The sequence below is a fragment of the Sabethes cyaneus genome, chromosome 3, assembly GCF_943734655.1.
Source record: "Sabethes cyaneus chromosome 3, idSabCyanKW18_F2, whole genome shotgun sequence".
In the NCBI taxonomy this organism is placed as follows: Eukaryota; Metazoa; Arthropoda; class Insecta; order Diptera; family Culicidae; genus Sabethes; species Sabethes cyaneus.
This window is the reverse complement of record NC_071355.1, coordinates 64,415,165-64,439,687: the sequence shown is the minus strand read 5'-3', so window position 1 is coordinate 64,439,687 and position 24,523 is coordinate 64,415,165. Positions and strand designations below refer to the sequence as shown.

Sequence of the window (24,523 nt, the reverse complement as noted above, 5' to 3'; positions counted from 1 at the left end):
GACAATGAAAACATATTTTTTGTGAATTTCAATATATTTTTGGGGATTGTACCTTGTTTTCCGTTAAATCTTCCAGAAACCAAAACCTCCAAGGCAAGGTGTTCGCTTAGTATTCTTTACTAGTTGAGAAATCACCCAAGCACTGAAAGAGATTATGAATAACAATTGAAATACATATCTGCGGTATTTAAATGCAAGTGAATAATTTAATTTTACGAACTATTTTATAGTGAACAATTTAAATACGAATTCCTCATCACGTAAATATTTTGTCAGTAGAATCAGTATCAGTAGATTTAAAATGGAAAAAATGTGGAAGAGCATTCATGACGCCATTGAAACAACTGTGAATGAGATGATGAGTACGAAACGTGATAAGCAGCAGAACAACTGATTTGAAGCCGATTGCAAGAAAATGACAGATGGGAGGAACCACATCAGGAGTACTCACCGAGAAAAATAGTCGAAATAAATAAAGTCTTTAGAAGAGTACAGCGGAAGAAAAAGGCAAGATAATCAACAGGGTCAGAAACAAAAATTTTTCCACGCCACTGAATGATAAGGACTACAACGTGCCTATTGACAACACCGCAGTTGTTGCAGCTATAACTTCCTATAGTAAGGCGGTTGCAGTTATGAACATATTTACCTTGCAACAGCTTGCAGAGTCTTCATATATTTATGGATTTCAAGGCAGTGTACGATTCAGCCAAGCGAAAAAGATGTGGCAGATATTACTTGATTATGTTTTTTCGACAACACTTCTGTTTCCAGCAGTTTTGGCGAAATGAAAGGCATGATTTACCTTACTATTTTCGGAGTATGAAGAAGTATTGAAGTATTCTTTTGACATAAAAAATATTTGCAGATATAGTTATTAAGAACATTTTTTCGAAAAAATTGGTGGCGCACGGTGCTCCAAAAGGGCAAAAAGTGGAACTATTTTCCTTGCGTATTTTGATTTTATTTTACCATTAAAAGTCTTCGGCACTTTTGTTCGTATGAATATCTCCCATAATCCAAAAGTATCAAAAGTTAGTCATCGTTTACTATAATAAAAATAAAAAAATAACTTTTTTGTGTTAGGAAATATAGACATAGTTTCTTCGACAAAGTTGTAAAAAATGTAAAAGCAAGCAACTTTGGTGAAGAAATAAAATTTCTCTCTCTACCGAGTGCAGAACTATAGAGCATTTTCTTTGAAAGTACTTTAACCATTATGTGTGTACCCTGTTGCCCGGGTACCTTTTCAGTTTTAAAATAGTTATAATTCATTCAATTTAAAACATACGTTTTTGAAATTTTGCGACATCGTAAAACTCGTTGATCTTAAGTAATTGAGGTTTTTTTTGGTGCATATCCATAAAGGGGATTAGCAATGAGAGGCCCTTGAATTTTTTTATTACGTAGGAGGGCGACAAGGGTACCCGGGTACCCATGATTTACTATGTTCATAACTTTGGCTATCTTGAACCGATTTGGACGAAACCAGTGGCATTTGATTCGTACATTTATCTAGTTTTGATTAGATAAAGCATTTGGCCATCAAATGACATGTAGTTCCCGGGAATCGGTAATTCCGGAGCAACGTCCGGTAAAACGAGGGAAGCCGCTTGTTTTGAAAGAATATCAGCCTTCAGTAAAGCTATTAGTTTTGAACTTGACATTGTGGACCCTTTTTTCATCTTATTATATAAATTGGTTCCTGTAGGGTTACAGATGGCCGTTTGGGTGCCTAATCCAATATTATGATTGGTTTGGCGGATCTTTTAGATGTTTTGAACTGATATGGCCAGTTTAGTACTGATTAATAATTTCGGAACTGGTTCCAAATGTATAACGGATGGTTCTACATTTTAAACTGTTCTCGAATCCTGCGGTATCATCTGTGATCCCGTAGAAACCATTTTCGAAATATTTTCGGTGATTTTCCTGCAATACAATCAGTTCTCTACCTCACAGCGGACAGTCTATCGGAATTCCGAATTTTCGGGCCACGCATGTCTTTTAATGGCCAAATAGCCAAGGAATTCAGAACTAGATAAATTAACGAATCAAATGACACCTATTTCATCAAAATCGGTTTAAAATTATTGATGTTATAATAATATCAATTTTGGGTACCCGGGTACCCATGTCGCCCTGCTAAAGGTATTTTTTTTGTCGCACACATAACGGTTAAAAAACAGTTTTTCATACTTAGCGTTTGTTAATTGCATTTTACAAGGATACATTTTTCTAGGTATTTTGCGTATGGTATTTATATTTGAAATTTTTAAATTATGGAAGGTATTCTTACAAACAAAAGCATCGAAAGCACTATATTGCTAAAATGAAAGCAAAAAACCCGAATTAATCCACCTAGCGGCGTGACCTAGCCTTTCTACTGCCACAATAATCATTATTTAATTTCTCAGAAACATCTATAATTAACTTGACTATTTTCTTAAATATCCGTTCCGTATTCCTCGAAATCCTTATTTGCCAGTAAAATTCACAACGGATTGCGTAGAATAATTATATTTTCTTTCCTTCGGTGCGTAAATACTTGTAAGCGTCATTTATGTTATTTGATGAACACCTTATTTAGTTTTATAATATTTACGTGATTTATAGAAAAATAATGTTAACACAAAAGATAATTTTTGCAAACTTGAATGAATATATATAGAAAATTAGAAATTAACCCTCTAACAGGTCTACAGACGGCCTTAACTTTCGGGCTTCAGAGCCACATACGAAACTTGTTTTGAATTGATAAAAAAGAAGTAAAATAAAAAGTTATTTATATCCTTTATTTCTACTACTGTGTTTTATTGATAAATACGTATTTCGGTCTGGACGTGTGACCTTCATCAGTATCTAACTAACTTAGACTGTTTTGTTTTGAATTGACAATATGAAATATGTGTTCATAGCAGATGTTTTGATATTTTGATATTAATACCATGCGTTCAAAAGTTAGCATCTTTGAAAAAGTTCAGAAAAATTATTATTATACCTCGCTTTTGAAGAAAAAGGATATCTACAACAAAATGATTAATCTGAAAATTTTACTATTAGTTAGCTTGGCTTCAATTTTGCAACATATCTGAATTAGAAAAAATAACTGAATAGAGCATTAGATATGAAAAAGAGAAATTTCTTAGCTGGTGCTCCTTCAGATAATTATTTTTGCATAAAAATCAAAACTTGAGCTTCTTTTGTACATTCAAAAGAAGCTCAAGTTTTGATTTCATGAATAGATAGTCATTAGCTTGATCGCATCGTTTTTACTATGTTAGAGGGTTAGGAAAACTAGATGAGGTCGAAAAATAGTGCAAAAGCTGCGCCATAAACATGCTTGAGAATGAAAAGTATGATCGACATGATTTCCAGCGCTTGTCATTTTGGATTTATTTATTAAAACATGATACATGACATAAGACATCTGTCCTTTAAAATGTCACTAACGAAAACAAAACTAACAAAATTACTACCGTGCACCGTTTACTTCCTATTTTTCATATAACATTTCTAAGCTCTAATATCTAATGATTGAAAAGAGCATCTATTGATGCGCAAAATTTGTTTGAAATTTGTATAAATATATTTGGTAAAATCAACACACTTTAATCCTATACACCACTATACCTACATGCTTAAATTAACTGCTTTGCTTTGCAAAGAAAGAAAAAACTTTTCGATTGAATCCCACTATTTAATATTTATTTGCAACAGATACGTAGTTCACCTACGACGTGCAGGCTTCATCAGTGTCTTATTTCAAAGCGTATACGTATCTGTCGCGAATGAATATTAAATAGTGGAATTTAGTCGGTAAAAGTTTTTTCTTTTCTTTAATTTCAGAGTTCGTATTCCACTAAGAGGCTTCAAAAACTTCAGACAATTGACATGTTTCTCACTTTTCTTGAATTTCAATGCAAATTTAAAAATTGCAAATTGTCATCACATACACACGTACATACATACATACATACATACATACATACATACATACATACATACATACATACATACATACATACATACATACATACATACATACATACATACATACATACATACATACATACATACATACATACATACATACATACATACATACATACATACATACATACATACATCACACACATTGAATACAATCAACATTTGATTGATATGTTTTGATTTCACACGTTTTAACGGTTTAATATATGGTGCTTAAGTGTTAAAGTTTGAATAACTTTTGAATGAACCGTCCGATTTTAAATAACGCGGTTTCGTTTGATAGATCTCAGCAGTAATTTTCAAATAATAATAAAATGTGTGATGTTTTTCATTGAATTAATGTTTATATGTTTCAAAAATATGTTTTAAATACTATTTTTTCACATTTCTTTATGTAACTTTCAAACTACAAGTCCAATCGTCATGAAATTTGGAAGTTAAGGGTTTGCAAGACCCCTCTTTCATATGCAATCAATTTTGTTCAAATCGGTTAAGGGACCTGTGAGATAATGAAGTCCCATATTTTTCGTATTTTTCATAACTTTTGAACTAAAAGTCCGATCAGTATGAAATTCAATAGCAACCTATGGGACACCTAGACCTTTCATTTGACACTAAGAACATTAAAATCGGTCCTGCCATCTCCGAGAAAAGTGAGTGAGATTGAAAGCGTTACATACACACACACACACACACACACACACACACACACACACACACACACACACACACACACACACACACACACACACACACACACACACACACACACACACACACACACACACACACACACACACACACACACACACACACACACACACACACACACACACACACACACACACACACAGAAAATGCTCAGTTTTCGAAACTGAGTCGAATGGTATATGACATTCGGCCCGCAGGACCTTCTTTCCATTTCCGGTTTTTCAAGTGATTTCTATACCTTTATACTATATATTTATATAGTAGAAAGGCAAAACGGTAAAAAAAAGTTCCACTTGTCGCGCTTTTGGACCACTATGTGGCGGTTTCGAAGTGCTGGAAAATTAAACGAAACGAGTCATCCGGTGAAAGCCTATATACCACCGTATATGCACTGACGAACTGACATGATACATAGAAGAGAATCCTTTAAAAACTATCATTCCCCACATTTAGCACACTAACACCCTCTGTTATACATGTTGCGAAATAACTTATGCGTATATGGTATTATACTGTAGAGTTTTGTATGGTTTTATGCTGAACAGTCGAAGCAACACTCGAGCGCAGCGGAATGGTCATATTACGAAACATACTTTTCTGAAAAATGTGTGGGTTTTGCATATACGATGCAATTAACGCAAATGTATCGTCTGTTGCCTGTGGTATATAGTAAGCCGCAGTATGTAAACCGTCGTCGGAGATATGAAAATGTCCTGATCAGGAGTAAGAAAAGTATATCGCGGCTAGAGGAATGGCCAATGTAATACCCACTTTCTACGGTTGAATATTCTAGACAAGGTTCAGAAGCACAGCTTGCAGAATATTCATCTGTTTATGGATTTCAAGGCGGTGTACGATCCAATCAAACAAAATGAGATGCAGTAGATGATACTTGAACGTGGATATCTGACAAAACTCCTCAAGGTAATTCGAATGACACCAAGGTTACCATTACTGAAGGTTACCGAGTCTGCTTTGACAAGCGACTGGTCGTAGGTTTAAATCATAGTAGAACCAGGCCAGCCAATGTCAAGTTACTTTAGCATGGGTTTATTCTCAGGCCCCTCATTATCCTTTCTTGGTGTTGAATTTTATATTAACCGGATGAAGCCTCTTGACAGTGCAAAAGTCACACTTATAGCACAGACAAACAGACATAACTCTTGGAAGAAAAATCAACAAAAATTATCGTACCTCACATTTAGCCTGAACACTAGCACCATCTATGATCGACATTCCCAAATATCAAATAGCAATATGGCTGTCCCTCGAAGTAGCAAGTATTTTTTATGGGGAATTCCCATTCTTTCGTCAAAAAGCGCCACTTTGACCAAAACGGAGACATTCCCAACTAAGCCCAAATTTGAAATGACGGTTTTAGCGGTACGATGAATGGAAAACGAGTGTTATGTCTGTTTGTCTGTGCTTATAGTTAAGTGTGCTGGTCAGAGGAACGCAATGAGTCCGCGTCAGGCACGGCTATAATTAGAGATTTTACTGGCAGTGAGGAACGTGCATTACACAATCAAGCATGCATAAAATTAAAAAAAGCACAAGAGATCAACGTACGTACAACGTACTCAACGTACAACGCAGTAATGAGATGGAAAAATTATTATGCCAACACAAAAATATGAGGTTGGTCTGTTGTATGTGTTTTAAACTTCTAAGCCGAGATATGTTACATTATTTCGAACAATATTACCCTGTAACTCAAATCGCTTTTTTCTCATACTGTATCCTTCTTTTAGGATCAACCTAATTTTCATAACTTTTCTCAGATATTAATTGATCCATTCATGGATAGCAGAAATTACCTTGGTATGTTCCTAGCGTACAGGAGTGACTGACCGAGATATTAGAACCTCGAAAGAGATAAAGATTACCAACAATTTGCGGGGTGCCTATATCATACAGTATATTAGAAAACCCAACTGCGCGATGAAACACGTCAAGAAAACCTACAAATTAGCGTTGCGGTTCATTGCCATGAGCTGGCCATTGGGAAATTTGGGGCATATCTCAGTGTCAAATCGTATGCCATACGTTCTATCGTATACGCAGTTCCAATTATAACTTTTTCCACAGAGATCGCAAATCAGTAATAAATATCTATTATAGGCGGCCTCGGTCGGAAGCGATTAATAGAATGCGGTCAACGCCAGCAAACAGTAAACGTTAGCCTCGACCGTTATTTTCCCTCGGATGGCTAAAAATACCGATGGACACCTGTATTCTAATCTCGCTTCCGTGCAGGTACAGGAAATGACGCCGTCGGTGCCTATTTTGGCTACGCAAAGTTTACGCAAATACAACGCGATAAGAAACCGTCTGGAAGCAAGGCGATAGTATAAATGAGAATTTATGAATGGAATATCACCTCGGCTTGGTTTCACCTACGCCGGGCTTATTTGCGACCAAACACGGAGCAGCACACCGTTGCACGCATGTTCAAGGTTATTCGAATGAACACTCTCGGGTTGACTGTAAACATCCATGTGTGCCTGTATCGCTCTGCGCTATCAACAAGTTGTTACGTCCTTGGCCCTCGTCGCCGGAACGAACCGGGCTTCTACACCAACCCCAAGCGTCAAATATCAACGTTATCATGCCATGCCATAAATGCACGATAGCAGACTTTCTCCCATGTTATCCTGTTTCAAATAGAAGGGGATGAGAAAATCGATTTTCCCCCCTTTCGATTCCCGTTCCGCCGGTTGACGTCATCAAAGACCGGATGAGGCCCATTCTTCACACGACCTTGCGTCTCAAACATGTTTGCAGCTCGCAAATGGTTGCAAAAATAACAACGAGCAAAAAAAATAATCACACATACACAGACACCATTCCAGTACGCTAGGTCGGAATCGAGGGTACGGGGTAACTGTGTTGATTGCCATGTGATAGTCGAACTATTCTAGATTGAACGGCAACGAAGCAGCAAGGAAGGGGCACTTTTCCTCCGCAGTAAGCTGTCTCGTTGTGGGGTATCAAAGCTGGAAAATTGCGAGCATTTTCCGCACGTGGAACCAGACAAGCGAGAAAAATCCCTATCTGCAGCAGCGTGGAGAACAATAATAGCAGTCTCCATTTCCGTAAACTTACCATGTGGCTTCCTTTCCCGATGGATGACGTCAGCAGCAGTGTTATGAACTCTTGTATCTCCTTACTTTGGATGATAAGCTTTTCACACTAATCACGTTCCCGGCACCGCTGGTTTTATTTTTGGACAACGAATCATTTCATAAATAATAAATAGAATGGACTCAAACAGTGAACCAATTCCGACAACTTCGACATGACTCCGTTATCTGTTTTATTATTAGATCTAACTAAGCGCGGACTGTTTGATCAGCTGAACTGTCTCATTAGTAATTGAAGGGGGATAAAAAAGGAAAACTACATATGTTCTAGAATTTGCGCAGTAAAATGAAAGAAAGTTTCACATTTAGTCAAATTTTATTGCTTAGTTGCTGTCAGTAATAAATCTGCCTGAAATAATTTTTCCCAGAAAAGTAAATCATTTCCGGAGCACATCCGCAATGCAAAACCCCATATATCAACGTTGATTTCAAATTCAAACGACTAATAACCATGAGCATCGTCAGTTCGTCTTAAAAATCAATGATTCATCATCCGACTGAATGTATTCTTCCTTCCGCACGCGGCATTCAATTCCGAACAGAATAGTATCCATTCAAAAGCCTACACAGTGAAGCCTTCCATTGAAGCGCTCATTCAGATTCGAGAAAACCTATCACTTTGGCACTTGTATCTGTTATTTTTTTTTTTTTTGTTATTTTATTTTTGTACCATTTTGATTTGCCTTCCACTATGTATTGTAACTTCTGCGGGAACCGAATTGTGAAACCCATAAACACCGACTCGGTTCACGACAACAGCCCCAGCCAGCCGGACTCGTTCAGCACAGGCACAGGTAGGTTAGGTACTTACTTACTCACTCACACGGGTCGTGGCAGGCAAATCAGCGACGCGGATAAAATATTGTAATTTGATTTGACAGCGATTTCCGGCTGATACATTATTGCCCCGTGTGTCGTCGCGTTGCGTTGTTGCGATGGCAAGCTAGGTGATGAAAATGTGCGTATAAATCTTGGAAATTTGAGCGAAGGCCGGAGAATGTGACACATGAAGGTGAGACAATGGGTAATTTGCTTGATATTATTGTTTATTGTTTTTTTTATTTATTTTATCTTTAAAATATGTTGCACTCCTGATGTAAACACATGCTTTACAATTTTTATATTCTTTTCCATGTTATGCGTTACGCATTGCCTTCCCAGTAGCGGTGAAAGCTTTATTGCTCCCTCAAACTAGAGTGAACATTGGTATAATTATCACAAAAGATAAGATATAATGATTTCTTATACAATACGATTCAACTCGAGTGACCAGATGATGACATTTATTATTGCCTTCCGAAATTATACTCATCTGTCTATAAGCCTGACTGAAGGCACAAAAAAAAACTAATATTTTTTTCGGATTCCCTGGGCTATTTCCTTTCAAAACATGACAATATTGTATTTCGAAACCTAATATTTTCAGAGATATAAGCCAAAGAAAATAAGAGGATTTGATAAAAACGTGTCTTTTCTATAAAAATGGAAGCAGAATCGAGGGGACGTCCAATCGGCACCAAACCTAGGGTTTCTTGCCTGACCTGAAACGAACAATCTGACAAAATTTAGTTCAAATCCGAGAGAATTTGGTTCAAATGCCACCTCAAGGTATTGTCGCAGATCCTGTTACACCGGCTATCACTGGTAGGTAGTATAGGTTTTGTAGGGAATTATCAGGTGGTTTCATGAGGCGCTCGCACCACTACGGACCTTATTTTTACGTTCGATAGACCTTGCAGTAATTTCAAGACTACAACGTGCCCAGGCCCACGCATCACATTTTTACTGATTTCAAAGCAGCATACGATACAGTCGATCGAGACCAGCTATGGTAAATAAAGCACGAACACGATTTTTCGGATTACCTAATGCGACTGAGCAGAGCTACACTGGATCGAGTGATGTGTTTCGTGGGCATCTCAGGGATATTCTCGAGTTCCTTCGAAACCTGGCGAGTGTTGGAACAAGCTGTCCAGTACCGCTCTTGAGAACATTATCAAACGAGCAGGTATCGAAATGAGAGGTACGATTTTCACCAAGGGTAGCGAACTCCTAGGCTTTTTTGGCGCAGGACTACGTCTTTGATTTCTATTCTATCTATATGTGGGTGCACTTTAGAAAAACGAAATTTTAGAGCTGTTGGTATCAATCGATTGGAAATTTTTCAAAAAAATATTACATTACAATATAGTAGATTACATGTTTCCCTAACAGACGTTTAATAATTGAGAAAATATTTGACGACTATTCATCATTTCATTTTTTCATTTTTTCGTCTTCCCACGTCAATGCTTCCCTAGCACGGATGACAGAAATATGTAGGAGATGAACTAAGGGTTAAGCATTGGGCAAAATTGCCGAAAGTATCGATAATTGAATATCAATATCAAATCTGCCGCTTTATCGATACCGTCGATACTATTTAAGGCGGCAGTCTGAGATTAGGAAATGCTACACAAAAAAAGGGATTCATAAAATTAATCAATGAAAAACATATTGAGCAAAGAGAGTGCCCCCAAAACACGCACGCAATACATCACTCGCTCCAGTGCAGCTCTATTTCGGATACGTCGCTTTGTACGGAAAACCGCACTCGTGCACCACCTGCCACAGCTGTTCGCGCCCGACGGAATCGTACGCTACCCCGGAGTGCACAAAAATATGATGGGTTGTACTTCCGATACATCTGAATGACCTGCCGAAAAGTAAAAATTTGATCCGGGGATAGGCGACGCAACAAAATCTGGGCGAGCACCCTGTTGGTGGCTTTGACCAGCTTTATGCTGCGGTAATTACAGCAATCTATCCGATCGCCCTTTCTGTAGATGGGACAAACCACACCCTCAGTCCACTCGTTCGGCAGCCCTCTGCCAAACCCCTGAAACCATCCAGTGATGTGTCGTTGCTGGCGGTTCTTGGCCATTCCTGTAGAGTTCCGCCGGGAGTTGCTCCTTTCCGGTTCTAGCTCTTCTCGATCTCTGTCCCACCACTGCCACTTTCACCGCTTTTCTGGCGCGTAAAAAGCTGGAAAAGCTTTGTTAATGCCGTCAACGCCCAATACTAGTCTCTGTGCTCTCTGGTCAGTTCTGAATTGCTAAAAATCGCATATCGTATGCACTTACTGTTCAATAAGCGTTAAACATGTAAGTGACATTGTTCAAGGTTTTGCGTAAGTGTCAATTCCAATAAAGTAAATTTGAGAATTAAGCTCAGTAAATATCTGAAAAGAAAAGAACGCTAGGAAAAATCCTTAAAATTCTGCTTTCTGAGCATTTTATGGCTTAGTTTTAGGCTATATTTTTTCAGCCGCCTATCCCGCTTTATCAAAACAGTATCGGGGTGATATTATCGTTTTAGCATAATATGGACGCCGTAAGTATCGATGTAATATATCGAAATATCGGCCTTCGAGTATCGATATCGTGGGTATCGATACGGTATCGCCCAATACTCTTTAGCTCCCTTATGATCGGAATTAATTTACACCCTAGCTGTTGCTGCTTCCGCCGATAAGGCAACGAAGACATCCAAATTCACCAAGCGAGACGCCAACAAACCGAAGAATCCATCGACTCATCCGCCAGCGAACGATATGGTTTTGGCTGCTATGCCTTTTGCTGTGCATCGTCATTCGGTCGCGACACATTTGCAGGAAAGGTTGTATTTAAAACATGGCTTCTGCTTGCCTTTTGCTGCGCATCGTCATTCGGTCAGCGGCTTGGGTTGGCGACACATCGGGCAGGCAGCTTTCGAGTCGCATCCGTAGCATCATTTTAAAGGTTTTATTTGAAACATTGCTTGCCTTACGCTGCGCATCGTCATTCGGTTAGCGGCTTTGGTTGGTGACACATCGGCAAGCAGCTAGCTTGCGACACATAACATTATCATAACATAACATCATAAACATAAAAGTCCATCTTGATTACAGATCCTACCAGTAGCGTTTGTCCGGTAAAAAGTATTCCCACCATTAATCCACACACCAATAAGCTATCTGATGGACGAAAGTGACATTGTCTGATGGACAATGGACACCACGAGTCAGAAATTTGAGAATTCGAGATTAACAAGCGCACCTTATCAGGTCCGCCATTTGAATTAGCTGAAGAGTTGAAATTATGAATTTCTCACATGTAAGAACACAATATTTAAAGCGCAACTTGGACATCTATATATGAAATTCGTACAAAAATCACCGGCTTTAGCATTTCCTGTATGGACTCATCACTACGACCAGTATTATTAATCTAACGGGTGACAACTAAAGTTTTAAAATTTTTTTGAGACCCCTCTACTCCACAACAAACGAGCTCAGAGAGAAATGAGAGTATGTATGTGTTAGCTCTCTCTCTATCCTCTTTTTGTTAATATTTTTTGCTTTGTTTATGCTTGCCTTGTATTGCTTAAAATGACGTCGAAACAAGAAGCATTTCGGGAGCGCGTTGTACACTTTTACGAACTGCCACAGAAATCTCGGCAAAAAGTATACGGTACAGCATTTAAAAAGCGAATATGTTACTGCTTCGACTGTTTACCATATTCTAAGATGCCCAACAGCTATTCGCAAGTAAGGTAGTGGAAGACCAGCCAAAATTATGGACGCAGAAGGACAACGTTCTCTTTCTCGTGCCTTCAAGCCCTCTGGTTTGGCTATCAATTAAGATATGTCAGACGAATATTTGAAGAAAGTTTTGATCCTGTTTCTACAAAAACATCATGCAGATGGACAATTCATGGTTTGGGCCGATAGAGCATCATCGCATTACGCCAAAAAACACTGAATACCCATTCGATCTCATTTGTACCCAAAAACCACGACCCGACAAATCTGTCTCAGTGTGCCCAATCGAAGATTTCTTCGGGATTTTGAGTTTGTTGGTGTACAAAAAAAAACTGGAGAGCCACGAATTGCAAACATTTGATTGGTAGAATCAAGAAATGCATTCGCAAAGTTGACATGACGGCCGTACAACGCTCTTGTTCGGACACCAAACGGACGGATTACGGACTGTTTTCAAATGTACACTAATTTTTTTTCAACAATGGATAATGTACCTTTAATTTCGGTAAATCATATCTTCTTCATGTATCTTTGTCTTTTTTTTTGACAGTTTGAGAAAAAAAATCCAAAATTTTAGTTGTCACCCGTTATTGTGATATCGCACGGGTGTTTGCTGTAACGTTTGCATTAAAAAAATGGACTTTTTTTTCGGATGGTGATAGAAAAAGCTAAGACAGAACACCACGTTTTCGCCCTTATGGTATTTCTAGATGAACGAAGCTACTTCCGGCAGGTACTTCGTATTATAAGATCTAACAATTGACGGAGGAAACGGTAGAAGAAAGTGATGGAAGAGTCGATAGAATCTAACAGATTGAGACCAGGCTTGAAGGGGAAAGAGCGAAAGATGAGAGAGTAGGGGAGGGTCATATGAAGCAACGCTTAGTAAGCTGTGTATTGCAATCTTTTATCCAAGCTGGGGGATTCCATGGATCGAATCAAGCTCTAATCGGAGCATTACAGCCGGATTCGAACCCACTCCTCCGACCGGGACATGTGGTTCGCCGGTAGTAATGATCCTTTGAACCACAGAGGTGCTGAACAAAAGAGAGGCTCCAGAACCCTCTTATTAAGCGTGCAACGTATGGCAAACTCACCTCGACTGACACTGACACTATCGCATAAAAATGTCCATTTTGGCCCGGTAGCTCTTCACCGTTTGGTCGGTTGCTCTGGCTTTCCGACCCAAAGCGCGAAACAATGAGGTCACTTGGTTTCGGTCTTCCCCTTCAGCTTCTGCTGAACTCTACGGTTGCGCAGCACTGTTGGGCTTCCGCCGTTCGACGAAGAGCAGGTTATTGTTACTGCCGGATCAGCTATATGCAGCGGACAAGAAGTGCCCCATGATGACCAACTTCCAACCAACTAGTTGTATTCACCACTAAGTGGAAGGGTAATCGGATGAAAATTACTATCACATACGTTAGTGATCGTGCGACTGACCAGTATTATTGAATAATGAAGGGTATTTCACAGTTGTGCAATAGCTCATCATCTTCCTAACCTTTGTTTGGCGTAGATTGCCTCTACCATCCCAATGGTTCTAGTAATAATCTCGTGGTCACTCGCGAAGCCTTAAAGTTAGTTACTTTTGTTGAAAATCGGTTCTGTCCGTTCACGATCTGCAATTCGAAAGGGTGATGTGCACGTAGCACATTACTCGTTCCAGAGTAGCTTTCATCAGTCACCTCCATTTGACCGGGAGTCTATTATCGTGGATTGTCTGCTATAGCTTTTCGTATTCGACTGTATCGCAAGTTGCCTTGAAATTGACTCGATAACCTAGAAAATGGTATGATGTGTGTTGTTGCCAGCGATCTTCAAACAATGATTCCCGAGCTGTTCTCTACTGAGTTAGGATCCGAATCACGGGATGGTCACCAAAGTTCATTACAGATTTCTTTTTTTGGGATATCGTATCGGGGTTTTGTACCCGAACAAGTGTGAACAACGCTAGTAGTCGCGGTTTTCTTGCTTTGAACGAAACCAACATGTCGTTCAAAGCTTTAGAACAATCTGAAGGGCATCTCATCTTGCAAGACGTAAATGCCAGTTTCGACTTCGTCGAAGCACCAATCCAAATCATTGAATATCTTCCTTCGAAATATAGTTAGGATAACTTGTTAAAGATCAACTTCAATGGTCATAAATATTTTATCCTGTCCTACTGACATTACAATCACATGTTGAGTTTGATGCATTTCAAAAACTTTTGTCTGTGTATGTTGTTAAGATTTGGAGCTGGGACGAATAATACTGGCGCTTGACTGCGAAGTCTTACATGAGCTATTTCCTTATGAACTGGTAGTCACAAATCTTCCACACAATTCTGAGGTATGTGCCGCTTGAGTCATAAATACTGATTGTAAAGTCTGTACAGTCTTTAACTTCGATAGTGCCGAGTTCACAAAGGATCGTTTAACCCACGCTGACAACTTAAGTGCAGTGACATGACATGATATAAAAGTAAACATGGGTCACATTTTCAAGAATAATTCCTGTGGTTCATGCTGTTTCACACCACTAAAAGCCAGTTACTGGCTGGTGTTTTGTGTTAACAATTCGGCAATTTGTCTGCAGTTTTAACCTTAGGCCTTTCACGAAGCATACCCTGACGTACAACCTTTCATCAGTCATCACGCTTCGAGCCGCGAATTCGCTGCTATCATCATTACAATTACCGTCCGATGCCTCTCGCTCTGTGAAAGACACGAGCTCATTATCACCGGCTAATGCACTGTTTGTTTAGCACCATTCAGGCGCATCTTCAAGATCGCTGTCGGCTCGCGAGCCTAAAACAAACAAATTTCGTACACATTTTACACTTGGCTCCACTTGATTATACTGTCGCCTTGTACGTTTTGTTTTTTGTCTCTCTCCCCGTATCGCAAACAAAAAAATTGGAAAATGGCTAAATTATAAATGAGCTTCGACGGACCGCCATCCGTCCAGCCTAATGGGGTCAGGAACTCGCCCCTTGAGTCAGACCTGCAACGCCAGGAGACTCATCATCGTCATCCGTATGTACGACCTCGAGAAAGCTCACGTGGTTTGATGGATGGCGACCCGGCTCAGCCTAAGCTGCGCAATAACTGAAGTGCTGCACCCGCATCCGCCACAACGGTGTCGTATGCAGGGGCTTTAGGCAGGATAAGGGTCTAAATTGTTTCAAAGTAAAGAAACGTACATCATAAATTATCACCGCACATGGGTTTTCAAAAACTGCTTAGTGTCCCTCCTGACTACTCACCTTCAGGCCATTTCTTCCTGCGAATTGGGATGTGAATATGGTACGGATAATGCGCGAAATATAAATGTTATATAATTACACATGTGAGACCTCTCGTGTTTGTATCCCTCCAGAATATACCATCCGTTGTTTGTTTTTGCCACGACCGTAGATTTGATCCCTACCGTTGCAAAATAATGTGCCGACCACACCGACCAACCTCCCTGGACATGATGAAAAATCATTCTCACCGTGCTGCAGCGGAGAACCGGAGACAATGGCTTTACCTACGGACCGTGCACGGCTTAAAACGGACGAAGAGGGGATCGAAAGGATGCAATATCTAATCGTGGCATGCATTAGCCGGCATACTGGATGCTGGATAAACTAGACCTTTATGATGAGAACATGATATCTTCGGAACACTCCTTCAAGAACAAACATCCAGCTCGTATGATGTCCCAACCGCAACATATATGAACGATGAGAAAGCTGGGCATGCCTCAGAGGTCAAATGTCACATACGTCAATAATTCGATCGCTCTGGGGCAAAAACTGGATCGATACGAAGCGGACAACCTGATGCAGTTCAACCACTTCATTTTTTTATAACGAGTCATTCCGTTGATCAGTGAAATATTAAAAACTGACGTTAATAAATTAACAAAGCTCAAATCGTAATTGTAAATTTTTTAATGGCTAAACAAAAATATGTCAATATCCGATTGGCGATTACGGCTAGAGTCAACAGCTACGATTCTAGGCAAAAAAGCTTCGCAGCAAAAAAGGGTGTCCAACGAATTGCACTGCACCGTTTATTCTGCGCTCATTACGGAATCGATTGTATCGCTCAATTTGTCAATGTTGTACAATTATCAATTTGTTTCCATGAAATTGAAATCGTGATAAAACATCATTTTCACAAGCCCTGCCATGTTCTTGCTCCGTTAGCGCCCAGGCAGATAGTCATATCGCCGGATGGGTGCAGCATTTCATGTGCCCCGCGACGTAAAAGTCTATAAATTTTATGCTAAAAGCAATCGCTCTTCCATGCTCCGTATTTTGCTTGCCGGTCGGTCGGTCGGCCGGCAGGCCGGGGCTGCACACAATCCGCGAATAATTGCAAATGCAGAAATATTCATGTACCACCTCGAAAAGGCACGGAGACCCGTGCGATGCTGGCCGCTCTGCTTGCCACAGTACCAGGGATCAACAGGAGAAAAAAAAATTACAGTATTTACTTATGTTGGACGGTTTTCCAAATAAGTTACAAACAGACCGGGGCACTATAAATTAGAACAGTCTAAACACATCGTATGAATTCGACCACCAGTAGTATTGGGTATAGTAGTTGGGATTTGAACCCGGGTCCTCGGCGTGAGAGACGTGAATGCTAACCACTATTCCGGGACTGACCCTATTTTAGAAAATTTAAAATATTTGAATATTGAATTTATGATTTTGTATTTCTAATATCCGATTTCCGATTCGTTATTTTTGCATTTTACCTTTTTTGCTTTCTTTTTACCGCCTGATTTCCGTCTTCCTGTCTTGTTTTTGCTTCCTTTTTGTCTCCCTTTTGCCTCCTTTTTACCTTCTTGATGTTTCTTTTATTATCATTATTTACTAGTTGATTGCCCGATCGTACCCGGGGCCCATTTGTTTCTCAGTCACTTGTACATCTATTACTGTAACGAAAACATACATAACGGAACACCGATTCATACTACAGTTCGCGTTGGCACGGATTGGCTCATTTTGTCCGTATTGTCCACTGTGAGCTGCGCCCTACTAGCACAGTAGTTATAAACTAGTTGTGGTAACCGAATAATGACAAATTTCAGTCATAAATAGGTTGCAGCGACCAGAAATGACAAAAGTGTGCTACTTGAGCGAGGTGTAAAAAGTTGCGTTGACGTATAACTCTCTCTGGAGTATAAAAGCAAAGCTGCCGGAGTAATTCAGGCGAATCGACTTCCGAAGACCGAAGTGATGACCTTAGCAGCAAAGAGAGCTTGAGCAATGAATCTTCTCCACTATAGGGTATCAATTCCAAGTAACCGGCAGCGATCAGGACAGTGTAGGAAGGGAGGTTAGTAGCATCACGCCATGGCAGCCAAAGAAGTGCGTAACGAACAAACTTGTTTGCACTCTCTTAACTCCTAAATCTCCAATTTGGTAAATCCGCTCAAGCCTGTGTACAGCATTTGAATAGGCCAACATGATCGGTTTCCGTCTGCGTGAAAGGTCTGCGATCATATTGCATTTGTTGATGCTAAGCGTCAAAAAATGCCGGGAGCACCACCTCTACACATGATCTACACATAGTTGTAGGTAGTCGTAATCATTAGTACCGTTACATATTTTGAAGTCGTCGGCGTAAAACAGATGGCATCCACTTGGCAGTAGGAGAGAAAGTTCGTTGATAAAAAGTGAGAACAAAAGAGATCCAAGATTACTCCCCTGAGGGACGCCCAAAAGTTCGTAAACAGTTCAGAGCAAGAAGCTACGATTTTAACGCAAAGCGATCGGTTTATCAAAATGGATCTGAACGAGGTGATTAAGGATCTGTAAACTACAAGTTTTTCTAGTTTGTTTAACAGAATTTCGTGATCCACTCGATCAAATGCTGCCTTGAGATCAGTGTAGACAGCATCAACTTGTCCACCGTTGTCCATTGTGCGAATGCATAGGGATGCGAATTCGGTCAAATTTGTCGCAACAGACCGCATGGAACAGAATCCATGCTAAGCAGTTGAAATGTAATTCTTGCATGAGCAGAAAAGTACCTTAATGATAATGATCTCAAAAACTTTTGACAGCAGCAAAAAGAGGTAATACCACTGTAATTCCGAACATTCTCTTATGACCTTTCTTGTGAACAGGGACCATAAATGAGGATCTCCACAGTTCAGGAAATTTACCCTCTTGCAGTGACCTGTTAAATAGTTTCGAAAGTGAAGCAAGTAACACCTCCGAGCACAACTTCTTAATTGACACTGGAATACCATCGGGACCACTTCAACTTTTAGAGTGTAGACATGATGCTTTGTTCTCTAATGTGAAATGGACGGAATACAAAAGCATCACTAGAACAGTCGTTGATGGCAACGTTGACTTGATCGGGTGAGGCAGAGCGTTTGTTGAGCGTTTGTTGTTTGTTGTGTTAAAGTGTTGGACGAAAAGATTGTGCTTCTCAAGTTCAGAGTTGGCAACTTGTTCCCCAAGGTGAACAAACACTGGCAGACCATCTTCTTTCTTCTTACTCGCATTTTTTTTCCTGTATGGACTCATCACTGCGTCCAGTAACGTTTGATCTATTGTGATATCTCCCGGGCGTTTGCTGTATAACCGGCACTGCATTTATTTTTGCTATAATCTCTATTGATTGAGCGATATGCTTATTGAATTTTTTATGCGTGCTTGTGTGTAATTGGGTACCCTTCCTTCAATGCTTTACTCTACTTTACCCACCTCGTTCCACATGACAGCGCGCAGTCCCCAATTATAGTCATCCCTGGCGTGGCAAAACCAGTGTATTTTTGCATTGTCAATAGGCCATATCGGGATAATATAGAACTCAGCACGAAGGAAGGGTGATGAGGGGCCTGAGAATAAACCCATGCTAAAAGTCACTTTGACATCGAATGGCCTGATTCTACTAAGATTCGAACCCATGACCATTCGCTTGTCAAAGCTGACTTGGTAACCTTGCGGCTACAGAGCCCTCGCATGGTTGAATTCCTCTTTTGTAAGATGAAAACGATTCCGAAAGTATCTTCGTAGAGCTCTAGCCCTTAGCCATTTTAGTCTGCGTAGGTGATTATTCGACCAAGGAGGCTTTAACGGTGGGTGGGCGTCGGGTACAAATTCAGTTATCACGTTCAAGATTGCTCGCTGAAAATAATCGACGGCGTCATCAATATATGCAACAGAGTTTTTAGTTTCTCAGGAATTGCGATTCCAAAAATCACGCACTTCTTCCAACCTTTCTTTCTTTAAAAATTCATAACTCTTGAACCACTGAACTGATTCTAATGATTTTGACGTACTTAAATGTATTTTAGTGAGATATAGGTAATATGTTAACCGCACGTTTTCAACGATCAACAAAATATTAAAAACATTAATTCGTTTCAGATTAAGAATGGGAGCAACATTCGCCCAAGACCAAGGTGAAATGGCAACAAAAACCTTGAGCAATACTTTTTTGGAAAAGTAAAGTAATTTATATTAGGGGCCATCCAGATACCACGTGGATAGAAAAATAGCAATTTTCGACCCCTCCGTCCTCCTCCGTGGACAACCGCGGACATTAACTCAACCACCACCCCCCTCCTTTATTTGTCCACATGAACTATTTTTTATAAAAAATCAACAAACATAAAAACATGGTCCTAAATTCTGTTTTCAACTTGATTTATTCAGTAATTTAAAAATTAGTGACAGAGCTTATGTAAAAGGATGCTGTATTAGGCATCCAGTCTAATCCTTCTGACAAACAGTGCTCTTGTTCACTGCGAAATATTATTTCAGCTCGACTTTCGCTTGACGATGGATATCCGTCAAGAGTCCCCCTGTCCAACCAGAACACCTCACTTTGGCCGTTGACTTTAACACCTGCACAAGATCTTTTCGACGTGGTTCGTAAAATTTTTTGAGGGCAAATCGTTTCGGCATTACGTTGTCCATGTATTGGTGAGCTTCATTTTGAGGCAAAATGCAATCCACATTCGATGCAAGCACCACTTACGTAAATGGTAAATTATTCACGTGACTGGTGAATACCCACTAAGGTTTAATTGAACAAGAATTATGCCAGATATGCGTTCTCGTAATGCTCGGTGCATGTGTTTACGTCAACATATGCCTCAGAAGATGAAACTTTATTCGAACTTGAAAATAAACACTGATGATCAATGGTTCATGGTACAATGTAAATTAATTCAATATTTCTCTTTCTAATTTCCATTTTTTGTGTGAAAAAAAAACTTGTCCACGTGGACATTTTCCATTTCCCACACCCCCTTCCGTAGACAACCGTGGACATTTTTATATCCCCACCCCCTGCAAACCACATATCGTATATCAATATATAAAAATCATCTTAAATGTCTATAACAAACTCGAAATCGTACACAAAGCTTATTAAATCGCACCCTAGTTAACAAATACTTATGAATGTGAGTTGTTTACGAATAATCTGTAGTACGTATATTACCTCCAAACTAGTGCGCATATGCTGGTTTCGTGTATCCAATACGATTTTTCAAGATATATATCAGTACATATTTCTCACTTTTCATTTTGATATACGTACGAAAATGTTAGCTGGATTCACGTGGTATATGAATGGCCCCTTATCAAAATACTAGTACGTTGCTTAATTTTTTAAACCGTGTATGTTATTTACCAAAAGTATAGATCTTTAAAGTTATGAATCAGAATCCTTTTATGATTTTGGATATTCATAGTTTTACAAATCACAAAGATAGTATAAGAAAGTAACAGTAAATTAGTGCAAACCATGATTAGAAGATTGCCAAGATAATACCTTTATTTGGATCAAATCATGCATATGTAAATCAGAAGGTATACAAGGTATTGTTATATATCTGAAACAGTATTCAATTTACAATTGAAGAAGATTAACCAGATGAAGTACTAGATGTGGCAGTTGAACTTGATTCTGCCGCGGTGCTACTTGTTGCCTCCGTGGTGCTAGGAGGTAAAGTGACACTATTTTTAGCGGCGATATCCTGCAACTTCTTCTGTGTAATAGCATTTACTAAAGCTTGAATATCTGGTCTTAATTGTCTCTGTCTCCGAGCCGTTGTTGTGTTTATCTATGAACGAGTATTAGAGAACGAATTAACGTGAATTACCATAATTATTCCATAACCGTATACAACTTACCGCAATTAAACAAACCAGAAGAGTACAGAAAATAAACTTCAAAAACAACATTTTGGGACGCGCTTCTACTTCTTCACTTATGCAACTGATACTGAAATTGGCAAAATATAGGCCTTTTATAGGATCACTAGTGGTATATTATAGTAATTATAATCTTATTGATTCGTAAACAGAAACATCTGTGCTTATAAAACAGATCTGTTCTGTTGAAAATAAATAATGACATTAATACTGAATATGAATTCTGCAAACTTGCATAAAATCATCATGTAATCTAAATTACTAATTATTAGTGCTTCTCGTATACGAAATCAAGCACAGTACTATTGGAATGAAAACTGTAAGCCATACGTGTTTATTATAATGGATCGGAGTAGGGCCGAAAGTATGCTGGGGGATAAACATCTGTAAACGTCGATCGGCACCACCGTAATGTTTGCCGAATGTTCGGCTACCCAGAGTTCGGTAAAATTTTACCGAACTTTTTAAGTGTGCTGCAAGTCCAAGCAACAAGACATATCGACATTTAAATTTGCTCCGGATTTGTTCAAATTTTGTGTACTTGATCCCAGTTGACCTCGAGGTAAGACGCTGGTCTAATAAGCGTCGTATGTTCAAATCTCGGCTGGGAGAGGTTGTTAGAGTCAATAGGATCGTAGCACTGACCCCGCACTGTCCTGTATTGTAACAGCTGGTTGCGAAGCCTGTCGTATAAAAACAGAAGGTCAAATTTCGATAACGGAATTAGCACCCAGGCTTTGCTTCGCTTTGCTTTGGTCCTTTTCAAGAAATTTTAGGTGGGTACTCGAGCAAAGTTTTAGAGCAAATTGAAAACAAAATTTGATACCTTGATGTAACTGATTTCGGTTACTCGGCGTGATTTCATTTTGGTCACTTAGTGGTTAAAATATCAAAATTGATTGCAAAAATTCCACGCCGCGAAATGAAATTGAGTACTACTTTTGCTATCAAAAATATCAAACGGAATATTAATCTTGCTGTTATACAATATTAACGGGAAAGCTGAATTCATTTTACTATCATATATTATTGTCAATTGCAAGGAAAATTGTACCATCCAAAGTGCTAAATCGTTTCGGTATCTTCGGCGCACTTATTACTTGGAAGATAACGAAAAAGTGCGCAGAAGATACCAAAACGATTTAATGCAAAATAGCACTTTTATGAGCGATATCGCACTTTGGATGGTACAATATCATATTGCTATCATCATATAATATGAACTAACCATTTTACTAGAAAAAAAATTATATGAAAATAGGTTATTTTGTAGGTTTATTTGCATCATAAATAGAAAATGTCAACACATTTTCTTTCAATTAAAATGAAAACAAAATGGAAGCAAGGTCTGATACATTATTAGTGCCATTTGGGCTCGGTAACAAAACATGATTTCTAGTTGATTTTAACGGCAGAATATGTAATAATTTTGATATTTTTTTTGTATGGGCTTATCACTTTGACCACAACATTATTGATCTACTGTAATGTTGCCCGGTGTATGCTGTATTCTGCCACGCGCTTTTGATAAACCATCTTTCTTCAAAAATTCTTAACTCTTGAGCCACTGAACTAATTTTAATGATTTTTGTGAACTGAAAGGTATTTTAGTAAGGTAAAGGTATAGGTAAAGTCAAAATTTTTGATGATCACCAAAATATTAAAAACATTCATTCGTTTCAGATGAAGAATGGCAACAACATTCCCCTAAGATAAAATGACAACAACAACCTTGAGTAACGTACACCGGGGCTATATGAAACGATTTTTCCAAAGTTCGTCTTCAAAGTTCTCTATAATACAACTATATTATAATTATTTTCAAATCTGCTGGCGTTATTTATTAGCTTAGTCTAATGATTATCGATAAAAAATAATAAATAATAATAGTTGTTTTAAATAAATCGATTATTAAAATTTTAGATACTTGCGGTGACTTAGACTTCGAAGCCGGTTACTAGCGCACAGGACTATTACGGGGCTAGTACAACGATCCCAATGACTCTAGCAGCACCGCCCAACCGAGATTCGAACATAAGACGACTGGCTTGTTAGACCCGTGTCGTACCTGAAAACTAACTGGGCGGGTACTGTTGCACCAAAAATCAACTCGCACTACATTCAAATGGTTATTAGAGCATTAAGAAACATTGCGAATTTGCAAATGGACACTGATATACTATAGTACTCGCATGCTCGCTAAAAGTTTAGAATATATAATCTTTCAAGTTATTATTTATTTTACAATAAAAATCGAAAAATATATAATTCTCACAATCGATTTCGTAATCTATTGATGAAAAAATCTGCGGCGCCATGTTTGATACACTGAAAGAAAAGTTCATTAATATTTTTGTAATTTTTTCAATTTTTTTTACTGTGAAATTGTAAAAATTACATGGAATTTCAAATACAAACACAATTCTTATTTCAAAAGCACTGCCAGCCATCATAAATTACCAATAGTGTAAGCAGTGATGCATTGACAATACTACTTGTAAGCGACAAATAGTTTGTCGCGAATCGCGATCCGTACAAATTATGATAAATCTCATATCAGATCTTGCTCGTTGCATGATAGCGTGGAAAATTTGACAGACATTGGTTGTGTGCATCGTATGAATCACAATACAAACAACATGAGTGACCTTTTTTCTTGCAGCTAGGTGAGATGTAACACTGTGATCGACTGCTGAGACTGTTTAGAGAACAAAATTTTGCGATCAATGCTCAAGATTCACTGTTTGTCATGATCTGTACGGATCGTGATCTGTGCGTGTAGCGACAACTCACAGATTTGATCAAAATCCCTGATTTTTCATCCCTGATCAAGTGCTTTCGTTTTCTGTTCAACCGTTTCTTCTTCCTTCGAACGATGCCTGAATATTGTTATCTCTTCCGACCACTCATCTTGCGCTGAAAGAACACAACGACAAGCAGAGCTAATTA

The 24,523-nt window shown here is 38.9% G+C and overlaps 3 long non-coding RNA genes across 4 annotated transcripts; 2 read left to right on the top strand and 1 right to left on the bottom strand.

The window, feature by feature from the left end:
- Nucleotides 1–7,627: 7,627 nt before the first annotated feature.
- On the top strand, nucleotides 7,628–9,113 carry LOC128743889 (uncharacterized). 2 transcript variants are annotated; one of them, XR_008412333.1, is made up of 3 exons: nucleotides 7,628–8,641; nucleotides 8,729–8,859; nucleotides 9,012–9,113. It is a non-coding gene; the product is annotated as an uncharacterized LOC128743889 (long non-coding RNA). The 2 variants fall into 2 exon arrangements; XR_008412334.1 differs by having other exon boundaries at nucleotides 9,009–9,064.
- A 12,189-nt stretch (nucleotides 9,114–21,302) lies between these two features.
- On the bottom strand, nucleotides 21,303–21,805 carry LOC128742545 (uncharacterized). Its single transcript, XR_008412262.1, has 2 exons — nucleotides 21,554–21,805; nucleotides 21,303–21,483 (listed from the first exon to the last, which is right to left on the bottom strand). It is a non-coding gene; the product is annotated as an uncharacterized LOC128742545 (long non-coding RNA).
- A 136-nt stretch (nucleotides 21,806–21,941) lies between these two features.
- LOC128744077 (uncharacterized) lies at nucleotides 21,942–23,797 on the top strand. The gene is made up of 3 exons (XR_008412353.1): nucleotides 21,942–22,350; nucleotides 22,848–23,349; nucleotides 23,498–23,797. It is a non-coding gene; the product is annotated as an uncharacterized LOC128744077 (long non-coding RNA).
- Nucleotides 23,798–24,523: the final 726 nt, after the last annotated feature.